Source organism: Rhinopithecus roxellana, chromosome 5 (genome assembly GCF_007565055.1).
Source record: "Rhinopithecus roxellana isolate Shanxi Qingling chromosome 5, ASM756505v1, whole genome shotgun sequence".
NCBI lineage: Eukaryota > Metazoa > Chordata > Mammalia > Primates > Cercopithecidae > Rhinopithecus > Rhinopithecus roxellana.
In genome coordinates, this window is record NC_044553.1 from 74,197,663 (window position 1) to 74,215,774 (window position 18,112).

Consider the following 18,112-nt stretch of genomic DNA (forward strand, 5'->3'; position numbering starts at 1 on the left):
ATGAATTATCATGGACAGCTTTTGTATCAGTACATCGAGAGCTATCACTTTCATTGTAATGACTGTACATTATTCCACTTAATGGATGTACTATATTTAATTAACCCTCCGTTGACAAATTTTAACTTTTAAAACTAAAAGGAAATTTTCCTTTTGTAGATTAAAAAAATCTATGTACATGATAAAGATTTCAGTGGGTACCAAAGGATAAATGGCAGGAATTAGGTCTCCCTCCCACCTCTGACCTCCAAGCTTGCAAGCCCCACTTTTCAGAGGTAACCACTGCTACCATTTATTTTTCCTTCTAGAGATACATGTGCATACAACGTATATTTGATGATATATAACAAATACCACCTTGACATGATAATGGGTGGTAAAAGGAAAAAAAAATCTTTTTTTTTTTCAGAGAGGGGATGGAGTCTCACTCTGTTGCCCAGGCTGGAGTACAGTGGCGCTATCTTGGCTCACTGCAAGCTCTGCCTCCCGAGTTCACGCCATTCTCTTGCCTCAGCTTCCAGAGTAGGTGGGACTACAGGCGCCCGCCACCACGCCCGGCTAACAGAGTCTTGCTCTTGTTGCCCAGGCTGAAGTGTAGTGGTGCCATCTTGGCTCACTGCAACCTCCACCCCTCGGGTTCAAGCAATTCTCCTGCCTCAGCCTCCTGAGTAGCTGGGATTACAGGTGCCTGCCACCATGCCTGGCTAATTTTTGTACTTTGTAGTAGAGATGAGGTTTCACCATGTTGGCCAGGCTGGTCTCAAACTCCCGACCTCAGGTGATCCGCCCGCCTCAGCCTCCCAAAGTTCTGAGATTATAGGCGTGAGCCACTGTGCCCAGTGAAAATCTTTTTGTTGACCCTTAAAATACCCCATGTGGGAAATTTTGTTTAATGGGGTATTTCTGCTCTACCAAAAGTCTTGACACTTTTTTGATCACAGTAACTGACATAAAGATGACAAATTTGTGAAGGGCTACAGTTTTCTTGGCTTTGCTTTATATTTGCAGCTGTAATTTTGGGTATTTTCGTAACACCTCAAATTCAGCATGGAATCGAGTTGATATTGTCTTGCACCGGAAACCAGCTTCTCCCATCTTCCCAATCTTACATGCTTCTTCACCTCCCAAACAGAGGCAGTCTCATTGACCCACGAAGGCCCCTCTTTTTGGTCCCTCTACATTCCTGATGCTCCATCTGCTACCTTCTACGTCTAACACCTTGGCGTTGTCAACATTCTTCAAGCTGTTAAAGCAAATTCTAAGGTTGCCAGGTCATTAGGTAGAGATTCCCTGGCATCTGAAAAGACCAAAGTTGCTCTACACTCTACAATTCTCTGGGCAAATGCATTCACAGATGGTCTTCCAATGGTCAGATCTAAGCCACACAGTGCCAAAAAGGGCCTGTGGAAGTCCCTTTCTCCTTTACTCTTTCTTTTCTTCCTTCCTTTCCTGCCCCCCTTCCATTTGAATGTTTATTATGGGACAGACTCTAATGCTGGCGATACCACGGAATAGGCCAATGTCTCTGCTCTTAAGACACTAGTTGGGAATGTAAATAAATAAGCAGATGGAAATAGCAGGGGTGCAGCAGGCCACAGGCACACCTGTGAAGGACCTCCAACCTCGTTGAGTGGACATGGGAAGCACTTCCTGAGGAAGAGACCTAAGAGACGAGACTTGAAGAATGAATCACCAATAGCTAGACAAACGGTGGGTGGAGGCTGGGGATGGTAGTGCCAGAATGTTTCAGACAGGGAAGGGAAAAGCTTGTGTAAGCCCAGAGGCAAAAGAGGAGGAATGGAAATAAACAAGGTAGCTGGAGCCAAAGAAACCTGAGGAGTGAAAGGTGAAACTGGAGAGGCTGGCAGGAGAAGGAGGGGCAGGAGAGGACCTGAGAGAAAAGTCGGTTTTCTGGGAGAGCTGTGTCGGCTATTTGCAGACTCCCCATCGACTCTGAAGGTAGTCCCAACATCCAGGTGTTGAGGAGCATTAGTCTGGAGAGAAGTAGTAAAATGATCTGACCGCTTGCTGAATTTCTCTAATCAATTCTTCAAAATAGGAATACGTAGTGTTTTGGAAGGATTTAATTTTTCCATTTAATTTTATTATCAGGTGGTAAGCAATTTACGGAAGGTTCTGGGAATTTGGATGGGCACGTACTCCTTTGGACACATGTATAACTTGGGTACTTCTTTTTCTTCTGTTTACTCATTAAAAAAAAATAAGGAGGCCGGGCGTGGTGGCTCACGCCTGTAATCCCAACACTTTGGGAGGTTGAGGCAGGTGGATCACCTGAGGTCAGGAATTCGAGACCAGCCTGGCCAACATGGTGAAGCCCTGTCTCTACTAAAAATGCAAAAGTTAGCTGGGCGTGGTGGTGCGTGCCTGTAATCTTAGCTACTTGGGAGGCTGAGGCAGGAGAATCACTTGAACTTGGGAGGTGGAGGTTGCAGTCAGCCAAGATGTTGCCACTGCACTCCAGCCTGGGCGACAGAGTGAGACTCCCTTTCAAAAGAAAAAAAATTAAGAGAAAAGGAAATTGGACTATAGAAACTAACATACCTACATTTCTATGACTTTGTATATTATATTATGTCAAAAAACAAAATTGAAACAAATGTAAAGATCTCAGTTGGCCTTATTTGTGATTCCAGAATCAGGCAATTCTTCATTTTGTGAAATAAATGTTCGGATGAGCTGACCAGAAGAATTTGGCTTTATAGGCAGAGAAGGCCTGAAGAAAGCAGAAGCAAAGAACAAGGAGTGTATTAGTTACTTCCAGACAGAACAACAGAAAATAACTGGTTAGTTAATATCAGGTTACTTCAGGCTACGTGTGTGTGTGCGTGTGTGTGTGTGTGTGTGTTAGAATTAAAGCAGAGAGAACTTCCTTATCATGCTGATTGAAGATTTGCAGTGGTCTGTTTGGGAAATTGGCTCTCTCTCTCTCCTGATTTCTCAGGTCAAATAACAACTTAGTTTAGGTTTGCCTGGGTGGCTCCATTTTGATTTTTATTCTGGGTTGTTGGAGCCTAGTTCAAGAGCTTAGTCCGAAACAATGACCTCCTATAATTTTTTATTTGTCAATAGTGTGATGGTTAATTTTATGTGTCTACTTGGCTAGGCTACAGTACCCAGTTTTGTCAAACACCAGTCTAGATATTGCTGTGAAGGTTGAAAATACCTTCACAGTTATGATTAATACTGAAATCAGTGGAATTTAAGTAAAGATTACCCACCATCATGCGGGTAGGCCTCATTCGATCATTTGAAGGCCTTAAGGGAAGACTGAGGTGCCGAATGAAAAGAGCAAGGAATTCTGTCACCAAACTGCCTTAGAACTCAAGACAGCCACATCAATTCCTGTTGGATTTTCCAACTTGCCTACAGATTTCAGACTTGCTAGCCCCTACGATCATGTCACCCAATCCTTTAAAATAAAAATAAATCTCTCTCTCTCTCTCTGATAAATGGAATAAGCTCTTTGCTAAAAGGGAAAAGAAAATAATTTACAGTGGTAACATCACCTCACCATCATATAACAATTTGGCATTGGTCAGCTTCAGATTAAAAACCTAGTTCCATTACTTACTCTGTGACATTAACTAATTAATTAGAAACAAGGTCTTGCTCTGTCACTCAGGCTGGAGAACAGTGTCACCATCATAGCTCACTGAAGCTGGAACCCCTGGCCTCAAGCTATCCTGCCTCAGCCTCCCACGTAGCTGGGACTACAGGTGTGGGCCACAACATACGGCTCCAACTTACTGTATGACTTTGGACACATTACTTAACCTGAGTCTCAGATTTTAAACTTTGAGGTGGGGATAAAAAGAGTCCTTACCTCATAGGATTGTTTTAAGTATTAAATGAGATAATCCATTTTGTATTTAACCAGTGACTGACACAGGGGAATGTTCACTACAAAGTAGCAATCCAGCAACAAGAGCATCAAAATGACTATTCCGGCCGGGTGGGCGCGGCGGCTCACACCTGTAATCCCAGCACTTTGGGAGGCCGAGGTGGGTGGATCACGAGGTCAAGAGATCAAGACCATCCTGGCCAACATGGTGAAACCCCGTCTCTACTACAAAAAAAAAAAAAAAAAAAAAAAAAAAATTAGCTGGGCATGGTGGCATGTGCCTATAGTTCCAGCTGCTCAGGATGCTGAGGCAGGAGAATCGCTTGAACCTGGGAAGCAGAGGTTGCAGTGAGTCGTGATCATACCACTGCAATCCAGCCTGGCAACAGAGCAAGACTCCATCTGAAAAAAAAAAAAAAGACTCTTCCCCTGGTAGGAATGAGCCTGAGGCATGGTTATTAAGGGACAGGGTAAAATAATGAGGCAACATTTTCATTAATAAGGCAATATTTTCATGACCACAAACTGGCTCTTTTAGATGCTTCATGGTGCTAACCCTGGATTGCAGTGGTGTGATCATAGTTCACTGCAACCTCAACCTCTTGGGCTCAAGGGATCCTCCCGCCTTAGCCTCCTGAGTGGCTGGGACTACAGGCATGTGCCACAATCCCCAGCTAATTTTTTTCTGGTTTCATTTTGCTTTGAGATAGCGTCTCTCTGTGTTGCTCAGGCTGGACTTGAACTCCTGGCCTCAAGTGATCTGCCTGCCTTGTCCTTCCAAAATGCTGGGATTGTACCACACCTGGCCCTTCCTCTTTAGTTTTTTTGGTTGGTGCTCTATCTCTAGGGGCATAACAAACTGCTCCTACTTATTCAAGCAGAACAACCTTGAGGAGAGCCAAGGCTAACACAGTCTTCCTCAGAGTCTGCCCAAAGTCTAGGACTACTTCAAATACTTGATTGAAAAGGTTTCATGATCTGATAGATTGAGAATGTAGTATGTAGAGCACTTAAAGATTCAGAAGACACATTAGCCTAGTGAAAGCTGGGAGGTTCTGCGGTAGAGAACATTACTTAATTTGGCTTAACACAGAGGTGGCTTAGCTTATCTAACCTTTCTCAGAGGAATGTCTGTTAATATCCTGTGGAATCCATGAATCACATTTGGGAAATGCATTTTAGTAACCACAATGAACTAGGAGTATGGAGTAGGAGTTCTAATTTTGGATAAAATCTTGTGATTTGAGACAAGCCATGTATTCTCTCTGGGCCCCAGTTTTTCCATATATGGAATTAAGAGACTGGAATTAATGGTTTATCCTTTAAAATGCTTTCAGGCTCTTATAGGCTCACAGTAGAAAAAATTGGAAACTGTATTAATTTTAGCTGTCAACTTTCCTCTATTCTTAATTAGGGAAATGGCAGTTATTAGTTGCCTTGGAAGTTCGTGTAGTGAAAACAGCCCTCACCATATTTTGAGTTCTTGGCTTTCTCATCTGTTAAACATGTATAACAATACCTGCTTAGTTAGGCTGGGTGTGGTGGCTCACACATGTAATCTCAGCACTTTGGGAGGCTGAGGTGGGCAGATCACCTGAGGTCACCAGGATTTTATAATCAGTGTGTCTCAAAATTTAGTATGCATATGAATTACCTGGATAATCTCGTTAAATTGTAGAAGGATGGGGCTTGCATTTCCACAATTTATTTATTTATATTTATTTATTTATTTATTTATTTATTTATTTATTTATTTATTTTCTTGAGACAGAGTCTCACTCTGTTGCCCAGGTTGGAGTGCAGTGGCGCAATCTCGGCTCACTGCAAGCTCCGCCTCCCGGGTTCACGCCATTCTCCTGCCTCAGCCTCCCGAGTAGCTGGGCCTACAGGTGCCTGCCACCATGCCTGGCTAATTTTTTGTATTTTTAGTAGAGATGGGGTTTCACCATGTTAGCCAGGATGGTCTTGATCTCCTGACCTCGTGAACCGCCCACCTCAGCCTCCCAAAGTGCTGGGATTAGAGGCATAAGCCACCGCGCCCGGCCTGTATTTATTTTTTTGACACAGTGTTTCACTCTGTTGCCCAGGCTGGAGTGCAGTGGCACGATCCCAGCTCACTGTAACCTCTTCTTCCTGGGTTCAGGAGATTCTCCTGCCTCAGCCTCCTGAGTAGCTGGGACTACAGGTGCACACCACCACACCCAGATAATTACAATTTTTTGTATTTTTAGTAGTGATGGGGTTTAATCATGTTGGCCAGGCTGGTCTCAAACTCCTGGCCCCAAGTGATCCACTCATCTTGGCCTCCAAAATGCTGAGATTACAGGTGTGAGCTACCAGGCTTGGCCTCATTTATTTACCTTTTTTTTTTTTGAGACAGAGTTTCACTCTTTTTGCCCAGGCTGGAGTGCAATGGCGTGATCTCGGCTCACCACAATCTCCACTTCCCAGATTCAAGTGATTCTCCTGCCTCAGCCTCCTGAGTAGCTGGGATTACAGGCATGTGCCACCACGACCGGCTAATTTTGTATTTTTAGTAGAGACGGGGTTTCTTCATGTTGGTCAGGTTGGTCTCGAACTCCTGATTTCAGGTGATCCGCCCGCCTCAGCCTCCCAAAGTGCTGGGATTACAGGCATGAGCCATTGTGCCTGGCTTATTTATTTTTAAGATGTTTTAAAATTGTTTTCAAGCAACCATTTGTTCCTTTTCTTCCCAACATTTATCTTAAGTCCAGGGATACATGTGCAGGAGGTGCAGGTTTGTTACATAGGTAAACGTGTGCCAGGTGGTTTGCTGTACAGATCATCCCATTATCTAGGTATTAAGCCCAACGTCTATTACCTATTCTTCTTGATGTCCTCCCTCCTCCCACCCCCATCCCCACAGGCTCCAGCGTATGTGGTTTCCCTGGATGTGTCCATGTGTTCTCTCATCATTCAGCTCTTACTTATAAGTGAGAACATGCGGTGTTTAGTTTTTGTTCCTGTGTTAGTTTGCTGAGGATAACAGCTTTCAACTCCATCTATGTCCCTGCAGAGGACATAATCTCGTTCCTTTTTATGGCTGCATAGTATTCCATGGTGTATACGTACCACAGTTTTTTATCCAGTCTAATGTTGATGGGCATTTAGGTTGATTCCATGTCTTTGCTATTGTGGATAGAGCTGCAATGAACATACACGTGCATGTATCTTTATAATAGAATTATTTATATTCCCTTGGGTATATACCCAGTAATGAGATTACTAGGTCAAATGGTTTGTCTGCCTCTAGGTCTTTGAGGAATTGCCACACAGTATTCCACAACGGTTGAACTAATTTACACTCCCACCAGCAGTGTAAAAGTGTTCCTTTTTCTTCACAACCTTGCCAGCATCTGTTGTTTTCTCAAGTTTTAATAATAGCCATTCTCACTGGCGTGAGATGGGATCTCATTGTGTTTTTGATTTGCATTTCTCTAATGATCAGTGATGTCGAGGTTTTTTTCATATGTTTTTTGGCCGCATGGATGTCTGTTTTTCAGAAGTGTTTGTTCATACAGGTTCTTTGCCCACTTTTTGATGAAGTTGTTTTTTTCTTGTAAATTTGTTTATGTTCCTTGTAGATTCTGGATATTAGCCCTTTGTCAGAAGCATAGTTTGCAAAAATTTTCTCCCATTCTGTAGGTTGCCTCTTCACTCTGATGATAGTTTCTTTGGCTGTGCAGAAGCTCTTTAGTTTAATTAGATCCTATTTGTCAAATTTTGCTTTTGTTGTCATTGCTTTTCATGTTTTCATCATGAAATCTTTGCCTTTGCCTATGTCCTGAATGGTATTGCCTAGATTTTCTCCTAGAGTTTTTATAGTTTCAGGTTTTACATTGAAATCTTTAATTCATCTTGAGTTAATTTTTGTATAAGGTATAAGGAAGGGGTCCAGTTTCAATTTTCTGCATATGGCTAGCCAGTTCTCCCAGCACCATATATTAAACAGGGAATCCTTTCCCCACTGCTTGTTTTCGTTAGGTTTGTCAAAGATTAGATGTTTGTAGATGTGTGGTTTTATTTCTGAATTATCGATTATGTTCCATTGGCCTATGTGTCTATTTTTGTACCAGTACCATGCTGTTTTGGTTACTGTAGCCCTATAGTATAGTTTGGAAGTGGGTAGCATGACATCTCCAGCTTTGTTCTTTTTCCTTCAGATTATCTTGGCTATATGGGCTCTTTTCAGTTCCATATGATTTTTTTTTTTTTTCTTTTGAGATGGAGTCTCACTCTGTCACCCAGGCTGGAGTGCCGTGGCATGACCTTGGCTCACTGCAACCTCTGCCTCCTGGGTTCAAGCAATTCTCCTGCCTCAGCCTCCTGAGTAGCTGGGATTGCAGGTGCCCACCACCATGCCTGGCTAATTTTTGTATTTTTAGTAGAGATGGGGTTTTGCCATGTTGGCCAGGCTGGTCTCGAACTCCTGATCTCAAGTGATCTGCCCACCTCAGCCTCCCAAAGTGCTGGGATTACAGGTTTGAGCCACTGCACCTGGCTTGGTTCCATATGAATTTTTAAGTAGTTTTTTCTAATTTTGTGAAGAATGTCAATGGTAGTTTAATGAGATTAGCATTGAATCTATAAACTACTTTGGGCAGTATGACTATTTTCATGATATTGATACTTCCTATCCATGAGCATGGGATGTTTTCCCATTTGTTTGTGTCCTCTCTGATTTCCTTGAGCATAGGTTTGCATTTCTCCTTGAAGAGGTCTTTCACTTCCCTTGTTAGCTGTATTCCTATGTATTTTATTCTCTTTGTAGCAACTGTGAATGGGAATTCATTCATGATTTGGCTTTGTGCTTTCCTGTTGTTGATGTACAGGAATGCTAGCAATTTTTGCACATTGATTTGGCATCCTGAGACTGCTGAAATTGCTTATCGGCTTAAGAAGCTTTTAGACTGAAATGATGGGGCTTTCTGGACATAGAATTATATTATCTGCAAACAAAGATAATTTGATGTCCTCTCTTCCTATTTGAATACCTTCATTTCTTTCTCTTGCCTGATTGCCCTGGCCAGAACTTTGAATACTATGTTGAATAGGAGTGGTGAGAGAGGGTATTCTTGTCTTGTACTGGTTTTCATGGGGAATGCTTCCAGCTTTTGTCCATTTGGTGTGATATTGGTTGTGAGTCTGTCACAGATGGCTTTTATTATTTTGTGGTATGTTTTTTCAATGCCTAGCTTATTCAGAGTTTTTTTTACATGAAGGGATTTAAGTTTTATCAAAGGATTTTCTGCATCTGTGGAGATAACCATGTGATTTTTGTCTTTAGTTCTGTTTATGTGATGATGTGCATTTATTGATTTGCATATGTTGAACCAACCTTGCATCCCAGGGATGAAGCCAATTTGATTGTAGTGGATAAACTTTTTGATGTGCTGCTAGATTTCATTTGCCAGTATTTTATTGAGGATTTTTGCATCAATGTTCATCAAAGATGTTGGCCTGAAGTTTTCTTTTTTGTTGTATCTCTGCCAGGCTTTGGTATCAGGATGATGCTGGCTTCATAGAATGAGTCAGGGAGGAGTCCCTCCTTTTCAATTTTTTCAGATAGTTTCAGTAGGAGTGGTACCAGCTCTTTGTACCTCTGGTAGAATGCTGTTGTAAATCTGTCTGGTCCTGCCTCAATTTCAGAACTCATTATTGGTTTATTCAGGGATTTAGTTTCTTTTTGATTTAGTCTTGGGAGGGTGTATGCGTTCAGGAATTTATCCATTTTGTCTCGATTTTCTAGTTTACTTACATAGAAGTGTTTGTAGTATTCTCTGATGATTGTTTGGATTTCTGTGGGGTCAATGGTGATTTCTCCCTTATCATTTCTCATTGTGTTTATTTGATTCTTCTCTCTTTTCTTCTTTGTTAGTCTAGTTAGTGGTTTATCTATTTTATCTATTTTCAAAAACCAGCTCCTAGATTTGTTGATTTTTAAAAGTGTTTTTCTCGTCTCTATCTCCCTCAGTTCAACTCTGATCTTAGTTATTTCTTGTCATCTTCTAGCTTTGGAGTTTGTTTGCTCTAGATTCTCTAGTTCTTTTTGTTGTGATGTTAGGTTTTTAACTTGAGATCTTTCTAGCTTTTCAATATGAGCATTTAGTACTATAAATTTCCCTCTTAACAAAGCTTTAGCTGCATCCCAGAAATTCTGGTACTTTGTCTCTTTGTTTCAGTTTCAAAGAACTTCTTGATTTCTGTCTTAATTTCATTATTTGCCCAAGAGTCATTCAGGAGTAGGTTGTTTAGTTTCCATGTAGTTGTGTGGTTGTGACTGAATTTCTTAATCTTGAGTTCTAATTTGATTGCACTGTGGTCTGAGAGACTGTTATTATTTCAGTTCTTTTGTATTTGCTGAGGAGTGTTTTACTTCTGATTATGTAATCAGTTTTAGAGTAAGTTCTGTGGGTGATGATAAGAATGTTTATTCTGTTGTTTTGGGGTGGAGAGTTCTGTAAACATCTATCAGGTCCACTTCATTCAGAACTGAGTTCAGGTCCTGAATATCATTGTTAATTTTCTCTCTCAATGATCTGTCTAATATAGTTGGTGGGGTGTTAAAGTCTCCCACTATTATTGTTTGGGAATCTAAATCTCTTTGTAGGTCTCTAAGAACTTGTTTTATGAATCTGGGTGCTCCTGTATTGGGTGCATATGTATTTAGGATAGTTAGCTCTTCTTGTTGAATTGAACCCTTTACCATTAGGTAATGCCCTTCTTTCTCTTTTTTGATATTGTTGGTTTAAAGTCTGTTTGGTCAGAAACTAGGATGGCAACCCCTGCTTTTTTCTGTTTTCCATTTGTTTGGTAAAATTTTCTCCATCCCTTTATTTTGAGCCTATGTGTGTCTTCACATATGAGATGAGTCTCTTGAAGACAGCATACTGATGGGTCTTGGCACTTTATCCAGCTTGTCATTCTGTGTCTTTTAATTGGGGCATTTAGCCTATTTACATTTAAGGTTAGTATGGTTATGTGTGAATTTGATCCTGTCATCATGATGCTAGCTGGTTATTTTGCAGACATTTTTATGTGGTTGCTTCATAATGTCACTGGTCTGTGTACTTCAGTGTGTTTTTGTAGTGTCTGGTTTTCCTTTCCATATTTCCATATTTAGTGCTTAATATGGAAGCTTCAGGAGCTCTTGCAAGGCAGGCCTGATGGTGACAAATTCCCTCAGCATTTGCTTGTCTGCAAAGGATCTTATTTCTCCTTCACTTATAAAGCTTAGTTTGGCTGGATCTGAAATTCTGGTCTGGACATTCTTTTCTTTAAGAATGTTGAGGCCAGGCACAGTGGCTCACACCTGTAATCCCAGCACTTTGGGAGGCCAAGGTGGGTAGATCACCTGAGGTCAGGAGTTCAAGACCAGCCTGACCAACAAGGTGAAACCCCATCTCTACTAAAAATACAAAAATTAGCTGGGTGTGATGGCAGGTGCCTGTAGCCCTGTAGTCCCAGCTACTTGGGAGGCTGAGAGGAGAAAATTGCTTGAACCCAGGAGGTAGAGGTTGCAGTGAGCTGAGATCGTGCCACTGCACTCCAGCCTGGGTGATGGAGTGAGACCCTGTCTCAAAAAAAAAAAAAAAAAAAAAAAAAAAAAAGTTGATTATTGGTCCCAATCCCTTCTGGTTTGTAGGATTTCCACTGAGAGGCCTGCTGTTAGTCTCATGGGGTTCCTTTTGTAGGTGACCTGGCCCTTCTCTCTGGCTGCCCTTAACATTTTTTCTTTAATTTCAACCTTGGAGAATCTGATGTGTGTTTTGGGGTTGGTTTTCTTGTGGAGTATCTTACTGGAGTTCTCTGCATTGTTTCTATTTCAACATTAGTCTATCTTGCTAGGCTGGGGAAATTCTCCTGAATGATATCCTGAAGTATGTTTTCCAACTTGGTTCTATTCTCCCCATCTCTTTCAGGTACCCCAATCAGCCATAGGTTTGGCTTTACATAATCCCATATTTCTCAGAGGTTTGCTCATTCCTTTTCATTCTTTTTTCCTCTATTCTTGTATGCCTGTCTTATTTCAGAAAGATAGTCTTCAAACTCTGAGATTCTTTTCTCCACTGGTCTATTCTGCTAGAGGTACTTGTGATTGCATTGTAAAGTTCTCATAGTGTGTTTTTCAGCTCCATCAGGTCTGTTATGCTCCTCTCTAAACTGGCTACTCTGGCTGTCAGTTCCTGCATTGTTTTACCATGATTCATAGCTTCCTTGCATTGGGTTACAACATGGTCCTTTAGCTCAGCGAAGTTTGTTATTACCGACTTTTAGAAGCCTAGTTCTGTCAATTCAGCCATCTCAGCCTCAGCCCAGTTCTGTGCCGTTGCTGGAGAGGTGTGCAGTCATTTGGAGGAGGAGAAGCACTCTGTCTTTTTGAGTTTTCAGCATTTTTGTGTTCAATCTGTCTCATCTTTGTGGGCTTATCTACCTTTGATCTTTGAGGTTGCTGACCTTGAAATAGGTTTCTGTGGGGTCTTTTTTGTTGATGTTGTTGTTGTTTTCTGTTTGTTTTTCTTTTAACAGTCAGACAACTCTTCCATAGCGTTGCTGCAGTTTGCTGTGGGTCCACTCCAGACCCTAGTCATCTCGGTTTTTCTCGTACCCGGTGGTATGCTCCAAAACATACCACCAGGTATGCAAAACAGCAAAGGTGGCAGCCTGCTGCCTCCTCTGGAAGCTCCATCCCAGGGACATACTGACCTGTTGCTGGCCCAGACACACCTAGGCCGCAGACCCCTGTTGGGAGGTCTCAATCAGGAGGAATGGAATCAGGGACCTGCTTAAAGAAGCAGTCTGGCTGCCTTTTGATAGAGCAGGTGTGCTGCATTGTGGGGGGACTGTTCCTTGTCCAGACTGGACTCTCCAAAGCCAGCATGCTGGAATGGCTGAGTCAATCAAACTGTAGAGAAGGCAGCTGCCCCTCCTCCTGGGAGTGCCATCCCAGGGAGAAATCAGAGCTCTGTCTGTATAACCCTGGCTAGAGTGGCTGAAACCCCCATAGGGAGGTCCTGCCCAGTGAGGAGGAATGGATCTAGGTCCCACTTAAAGAAGCAGCCTGGCCATGATCTGGCAAAGCAGCTGTGCTGTGTTAGGGGGCACCCTTCCTTGTCAGGACCATTTGGACTCTCCAAAGCCAGCAGGCTGGAACAACTGAGTCAACCAAACCACAGAGATGGCAGCTGCCCCTCCCTCTGGGAGCTCTATCCCAGGGAAAGATCAGAGCTCTGTCCATATAACCCTGGCTGAAGCGGGTGAAACTCCCACAGGGAGATCCCACCCAGTGAGGAGGAATGAATCCAGGTCCTGCTTAAAGAAGCAGTCTGGCCGGGCGTGGTGGCTCACGCCTGTAATCCTAGCACTTTGGAAAGCCGAGGCTAGTGGATTGCTTGAGCTCAGGAGTTTGAGACCAGCCTGGGCAACAGGGTGAAACCCCGTCTCTAACACACACACACACCCACACACACACAAGCTGGGCATGGTGATGTGTGTCTGTAGTCCCAGCTACTCCACTCACTTGGTCCTATTGTTTGACCCCATCCCTTCTCCCAGGCACCCTTTGATTTCTTATTTCCTGGATCTGGTGTGGAGAGTCCCTCATCCTGGGAAACAGGGTGTGGGAGGCTGAGGTGGGAGGATTACTTGAGCTTAGGAGGCAGAGGTTGCAGTGAGCCGAGATTGCACCATTGCACTACAGCCTGGGTGACAAAGTGAGACTCTATCTCCAAAAACAAAACCAAACAAGACAAAACAAGCACTCTGGCCACCATCTGACAAAGCAGCTGTGCTGCGCTGGGAGGGACCTTTCCTTGTCTGGACTGTTTGGACTCTCCAAAGCCGCAAGCTAGAATAGCTAAGTCAACTGAACCACAGAGATAATAGTCATGCTCCCACTGGGAGCTCGATTCTATCTCAGGCGGACTCTAGCTTTTACTGTTGGCTGGCTGGAATTCCAAGTCAGTGGGTCTTACCTTGTGAGGTGCCGGGGAAGTGGGGCCTGCAGAAAGATACTGCTTGGCTCCCTGGTTTCAGCCCTCTTCCTAGGGGTATGTGCAGATGGACCTCCCGCCTTGCCAGGGATCGCAGGGTTGGAGTATGTAAAACTGCCAGGTCTCTGCTGGGCGCGGTGGCTCACGCCTATAATCCCAGCACTTAGGGAGGCCGACACGGGTGGATCATGAGGTCAGGAGATCCAGACCATCGTGGCTAACACGGTGAAACCTCTTCTCTACTAAAAATACAAAAATTAGCTGGGCGTGGAGGCGGGCGCCTGTAGTCCAAGCTACTTGGGAGGCTGAGTCAGCAGAATGGCGTGAACCCGGGAGGCGGAGCTTGCAGTGAGCCGAGATCGCACAACTGCACTCTAGCCTGGGTGACAGAGTGAGACTCTGTCTCAAAAACAAACAAACAAACAAACTGCTAGGTCTCTGTGTGTGCCTGAGTGGCTGCTCTGCTGAGGCTCTGCACAGCTCTGTGTGTTGGACCTAAGGCTCCGGTGGCCTGGGCTCACAAGGGGATCTCCTGTTCCATGGGTTGCAAAGACCTGTGCAGAAACGTGGTTTCCCTGGTGGGGTTGCTCAATTCCTCACCGCCTCTCTTGGCTGGAGGTGGGGGTTCATTCTGCTCTGTGCTGCTCCCAGGTGGGCAGTCGCCCCACCCTGCTTTTCTTTGTTTTCTGTGGGTCAAGTTGTTTGCCTGATTAGTCCCAAAGCGAGAACCTGGATATTTCAGTTGAAGGTGTTGTATTCACTCACACCTTCACTCATTTCCATGAGTGCTGCAGACTGCTGCTGCTTCTAACCCGCCATCTTGGCCATACTTCACAATTGCACATTTCTGAAAAGCTCCTAAGTATTCTTGATGCTACTGATCCACGTACCATATTTTAAGTTGCAAGGCTAAGAATGATTTCCTAAGTTCCTAGAAAAGGGGAATGATCGCTCACAAAGGGACTGTTAAATTGGAATTTTCCAATGCAATGTGCAATAACATTTGAATCCCCCTCTGCCTTCCAAAATCACTTGAGTTAAAAATTTTTTTTCTCCTGTTTGAAATTAATACAACTAGCCTTTAAAGATTTCTGCCTTCTCTTCCCCCCCCCCTTTTTTTTTCCTGCCTCACTTTTTGGGGGAATGACTTTTCCTGATTCCTAGGCTGCTGGACAGATCTTTCCACAAAGGGATTTGGGACATAAGGTAGGTTCCACGGCTGATGGATTGATTTCTTTTTTTGGATGATAGTTGAGTATGAAAACTGAGTTTCCAGCCTGAATGTTTTCCACAATAAACTTCTTCAATCATTGTTTGTGTTTATGAAGGGGTAACTTATTTTTGAGGAAAGTTGCAGAGGCAAATGAAATGTAAGTGGTTATCTGGGAGTGTGGATCCTTTTGAGCTCTTCCCTGATTACTCAAACTTTAAAAGTTCCCATTTTTCATCCCACCATCTAGAGTATGTTTATTTTTAGGGTACCAGCATTAAGAGAGAGCAGTAATTATCCCAGGTTTATTTTCTACCACAACATAAGATAAAGACTCCCACAGTAATAAAAGCCTCTGGGCCGGGCGCGGTGGCTCAAGCCTGTAATCCCAGCACTTTGGGAGGCCGAGACGGGTGGATCACGAGGTCACGAGATCGAGACCATCCTGGTCTACACGGTGAAACCCCCGTCTCTATTAAAAAATACAAAAAACTAGCCGGGCGAGGTGGCGGGCGCCTGTAGTCCCAGCTACTCGGGAGGCTGAGGCAGGAGAATGGCGGGAACCCGGGAGGCGGAGCTTGCAGTGAGCTGAGATCGCACCACTGCACTCCAGCCTGGGCTACAGAGCGAGACTCCGTCTCAAAAAAAATAAAATAAAATAAAAATAAATAAAAGCCTCTGTGTTTCCAACCTTGGCCGATTGTTTCCTGTTCTTTGCTGTCGATACATTACAAATGAAGCAAACTAACATAAGAATCAAAAAAGGTAACCCTGTGTACCAAATGAATTCCTTTTCTTGTCGAGTGGCCTTGCCAACTTTTGAGACTTTTCCTAAGGTGAGGTTAGGCCTTTGTTTTCTGAAACACCCTTTTTTTTTTCTCTGAGAAGCATTATGCCTGAACCTGTCCTTGCTACTCTTCATTGTTTCTACAGCAACTACAGTGGAAAACTTTAATGGCATCTACAATCCAATGATATTGGGACCTCATGATAACCAGCTCATATTGTTATGTGGAATATTGATGAGTGACTCTTTCCCTCCTTCCGTTTCAAGGACAAATCAAGACAAAGTAGGCTTAAAACACACTGGGGTACCACTGTGTTAAATGTGAGGAAGGACTTGCAGTACAGGAATGTGTGAATGAATGAGGGAGGTTCTGGACTTGCATTTTTGTGGTGAATATTTTAAAGTAAGATATATCTAACTCCTTTTGATTGGTAGAATCAAATTGCTGACTGAAGATAAGGTGGTGATTAAGAAATGACTTCTTAATATCTCTGAAGCAATAATATCCAGAGCAGGATTTCAGTGTGACATGTTCTTTAGAACATACTTTGTGTTCACTAGTGTGCTAGCTGCTGTGGGTCATATAAAAGGGATATACGATAGTCCTTGAACTGAAAGAGTTCATCTTTAGAGCTCTAAGAAAAAGAGAATGTAAGAATAAAGTTGAGCTTTTAGACGAAATTCAGGTGGCAGAGAGGTCTGTTCCTGAAGTCATTAAATTACTTTATTTATTATTATTATTTTTTTTTTGAGATGGAGTCTTGCTCTGTCGCCCAGGCTGGAGTGCAGTGGCGCGATCTTGGCTAACTGCAAGCTCTGCCTCCCGGGTTCACACCATTCTCCTGCCTCAGCTTCCTGAGTAGCTGGGACTACAGGCACCTGCCACCACGCCCAGCTAATTGTTTGTATTTTTAGTAGAGATGGAGTTTCACCGTGTTAGCCAGGATGGTCTCGATCTCCTGACCTCGTGATCTGCCTGCCTCAGCCTCCCAAAGTGCTGGGATTACAGGTGTAAGCCACTGTGCCCGGCCAAATTACTGTATTGTTATAGGACAGGAAAATAGGTGGAATTGCTTTACATGAAGGCATAAACTGGACCCATTTAATGCATACACTGTCCACTCCTGCCACAGGCTATGGGGTTGGCTAGGTGGGTCCCCTTCTGTTGGGAGCAGTATTGTCCTGTTATTCCAGAGTACTGGGCAAATATTACCATTTTCTATGTGTGCCAAGACATGAAAAAGTCTGGGAAGTACTGCCATAAACAAAGTTATGTGAGACTCCGGAGGTACAGAAGCCCTTGACTGTTGCCCAAGTCTTCCCCACAAACCTAGGGCAAGGGTTTTATATATATCTTTGAAATCCTAAGGGTAGTATATTGTTCTGGAAACAACAACAATAAAATGTTTCAAGGAGGAAGGAGTAATCAACTTTATCAAATGAGACTGATAAACCAAGTAAGATTAGGCCGGTGACCTGACCATTGGATTTAGTGACATGGAGATCACAGTGAAACTTGCTAAGTTGTTTTGGTGAAGTGGTGGGCACAAAAGGTTTGAGGAGTGGATGAAATAGCGAATAGGAAAAGGAGAATTGGAGATAGTGCTATAGATGACTCTTCTGAGGAACTTTGCCATAAAAGGGAGTAGAGAAATGATGCAGCAAATGGATTAGGGTGTAAGGCCAAGAAGTTTTTTTTTTCTCATTTTTTTTTAAAGGGCGAAAATATAGTATGCTTATATGCTAATATGAATGACTCATTAGAAGGTAAAAACTGATGTGCAGGGGAGAGTGGGAGCATTTGCTGGAAAGATGTCCCCAAGTAGGTGAGCACAGATAAGATCTAGTGCAGTAACAGAAGCCTTGGCCTTGGACTGGGGCAGAGACCCCTCTATACTAACGGGAAGGAAGGCAGCAGAGAATATATGTACAGATACAGGTAGGCTGGGAGTTGTAGTAATGGCAACACTGGAAATCCTTTTCTGGTTGCTTCCATTTCTTCATGAAATAGAAAGCAAAGTCAGCAGCTGAGAGTGAGGGTGGAAGGAGAGAGAAGAAGCTATTGTCATGTATTCTGTATTTTAGGAGTTTGCTCCATTCATTTTCAGGAGTTCTCTAATCATGACTCCAGCCCTTCAAGTCAAAGTACCTTTATGACCTGTAAGCTCTTCACTTTCCGTTTTCTCCACCAGAGTACAGGCTGTGGATTCTGGGCTGAAAGAATAGCTCATGCCAGACTG

At 43.3% G+C, this 18,112-nt stretch overlaps 1 protein-coding gene across 2 annotated transcripts in view; it reads right to left on the reverse strand.

Moving 5' to 3' along the window:
* CHRM5 (cholinergic receptor muscarinic 5) overlaps window positions 1-18,112 on the reverse strand; it is a 101,308-nt gene that overhangs the window by 5,976 nt on the left and 77,220 nt on the right. Inside the window, exon 2 of one of the 2 annotated variants that reach the window (XM_010386320.2) lies at window positions 14,476-14,806. The exons of the other annotated variant lie outside the window; for it this stretch is intronic. The gene's annotated coding sequence lies outside the window, so the exon portion shown is untranslated. The remainder of the gene's footprint in view (window positions 1-14,475; window positions 14,807-18,112) is intronic. 2 annotated transcript variants of the gene reach the window in all.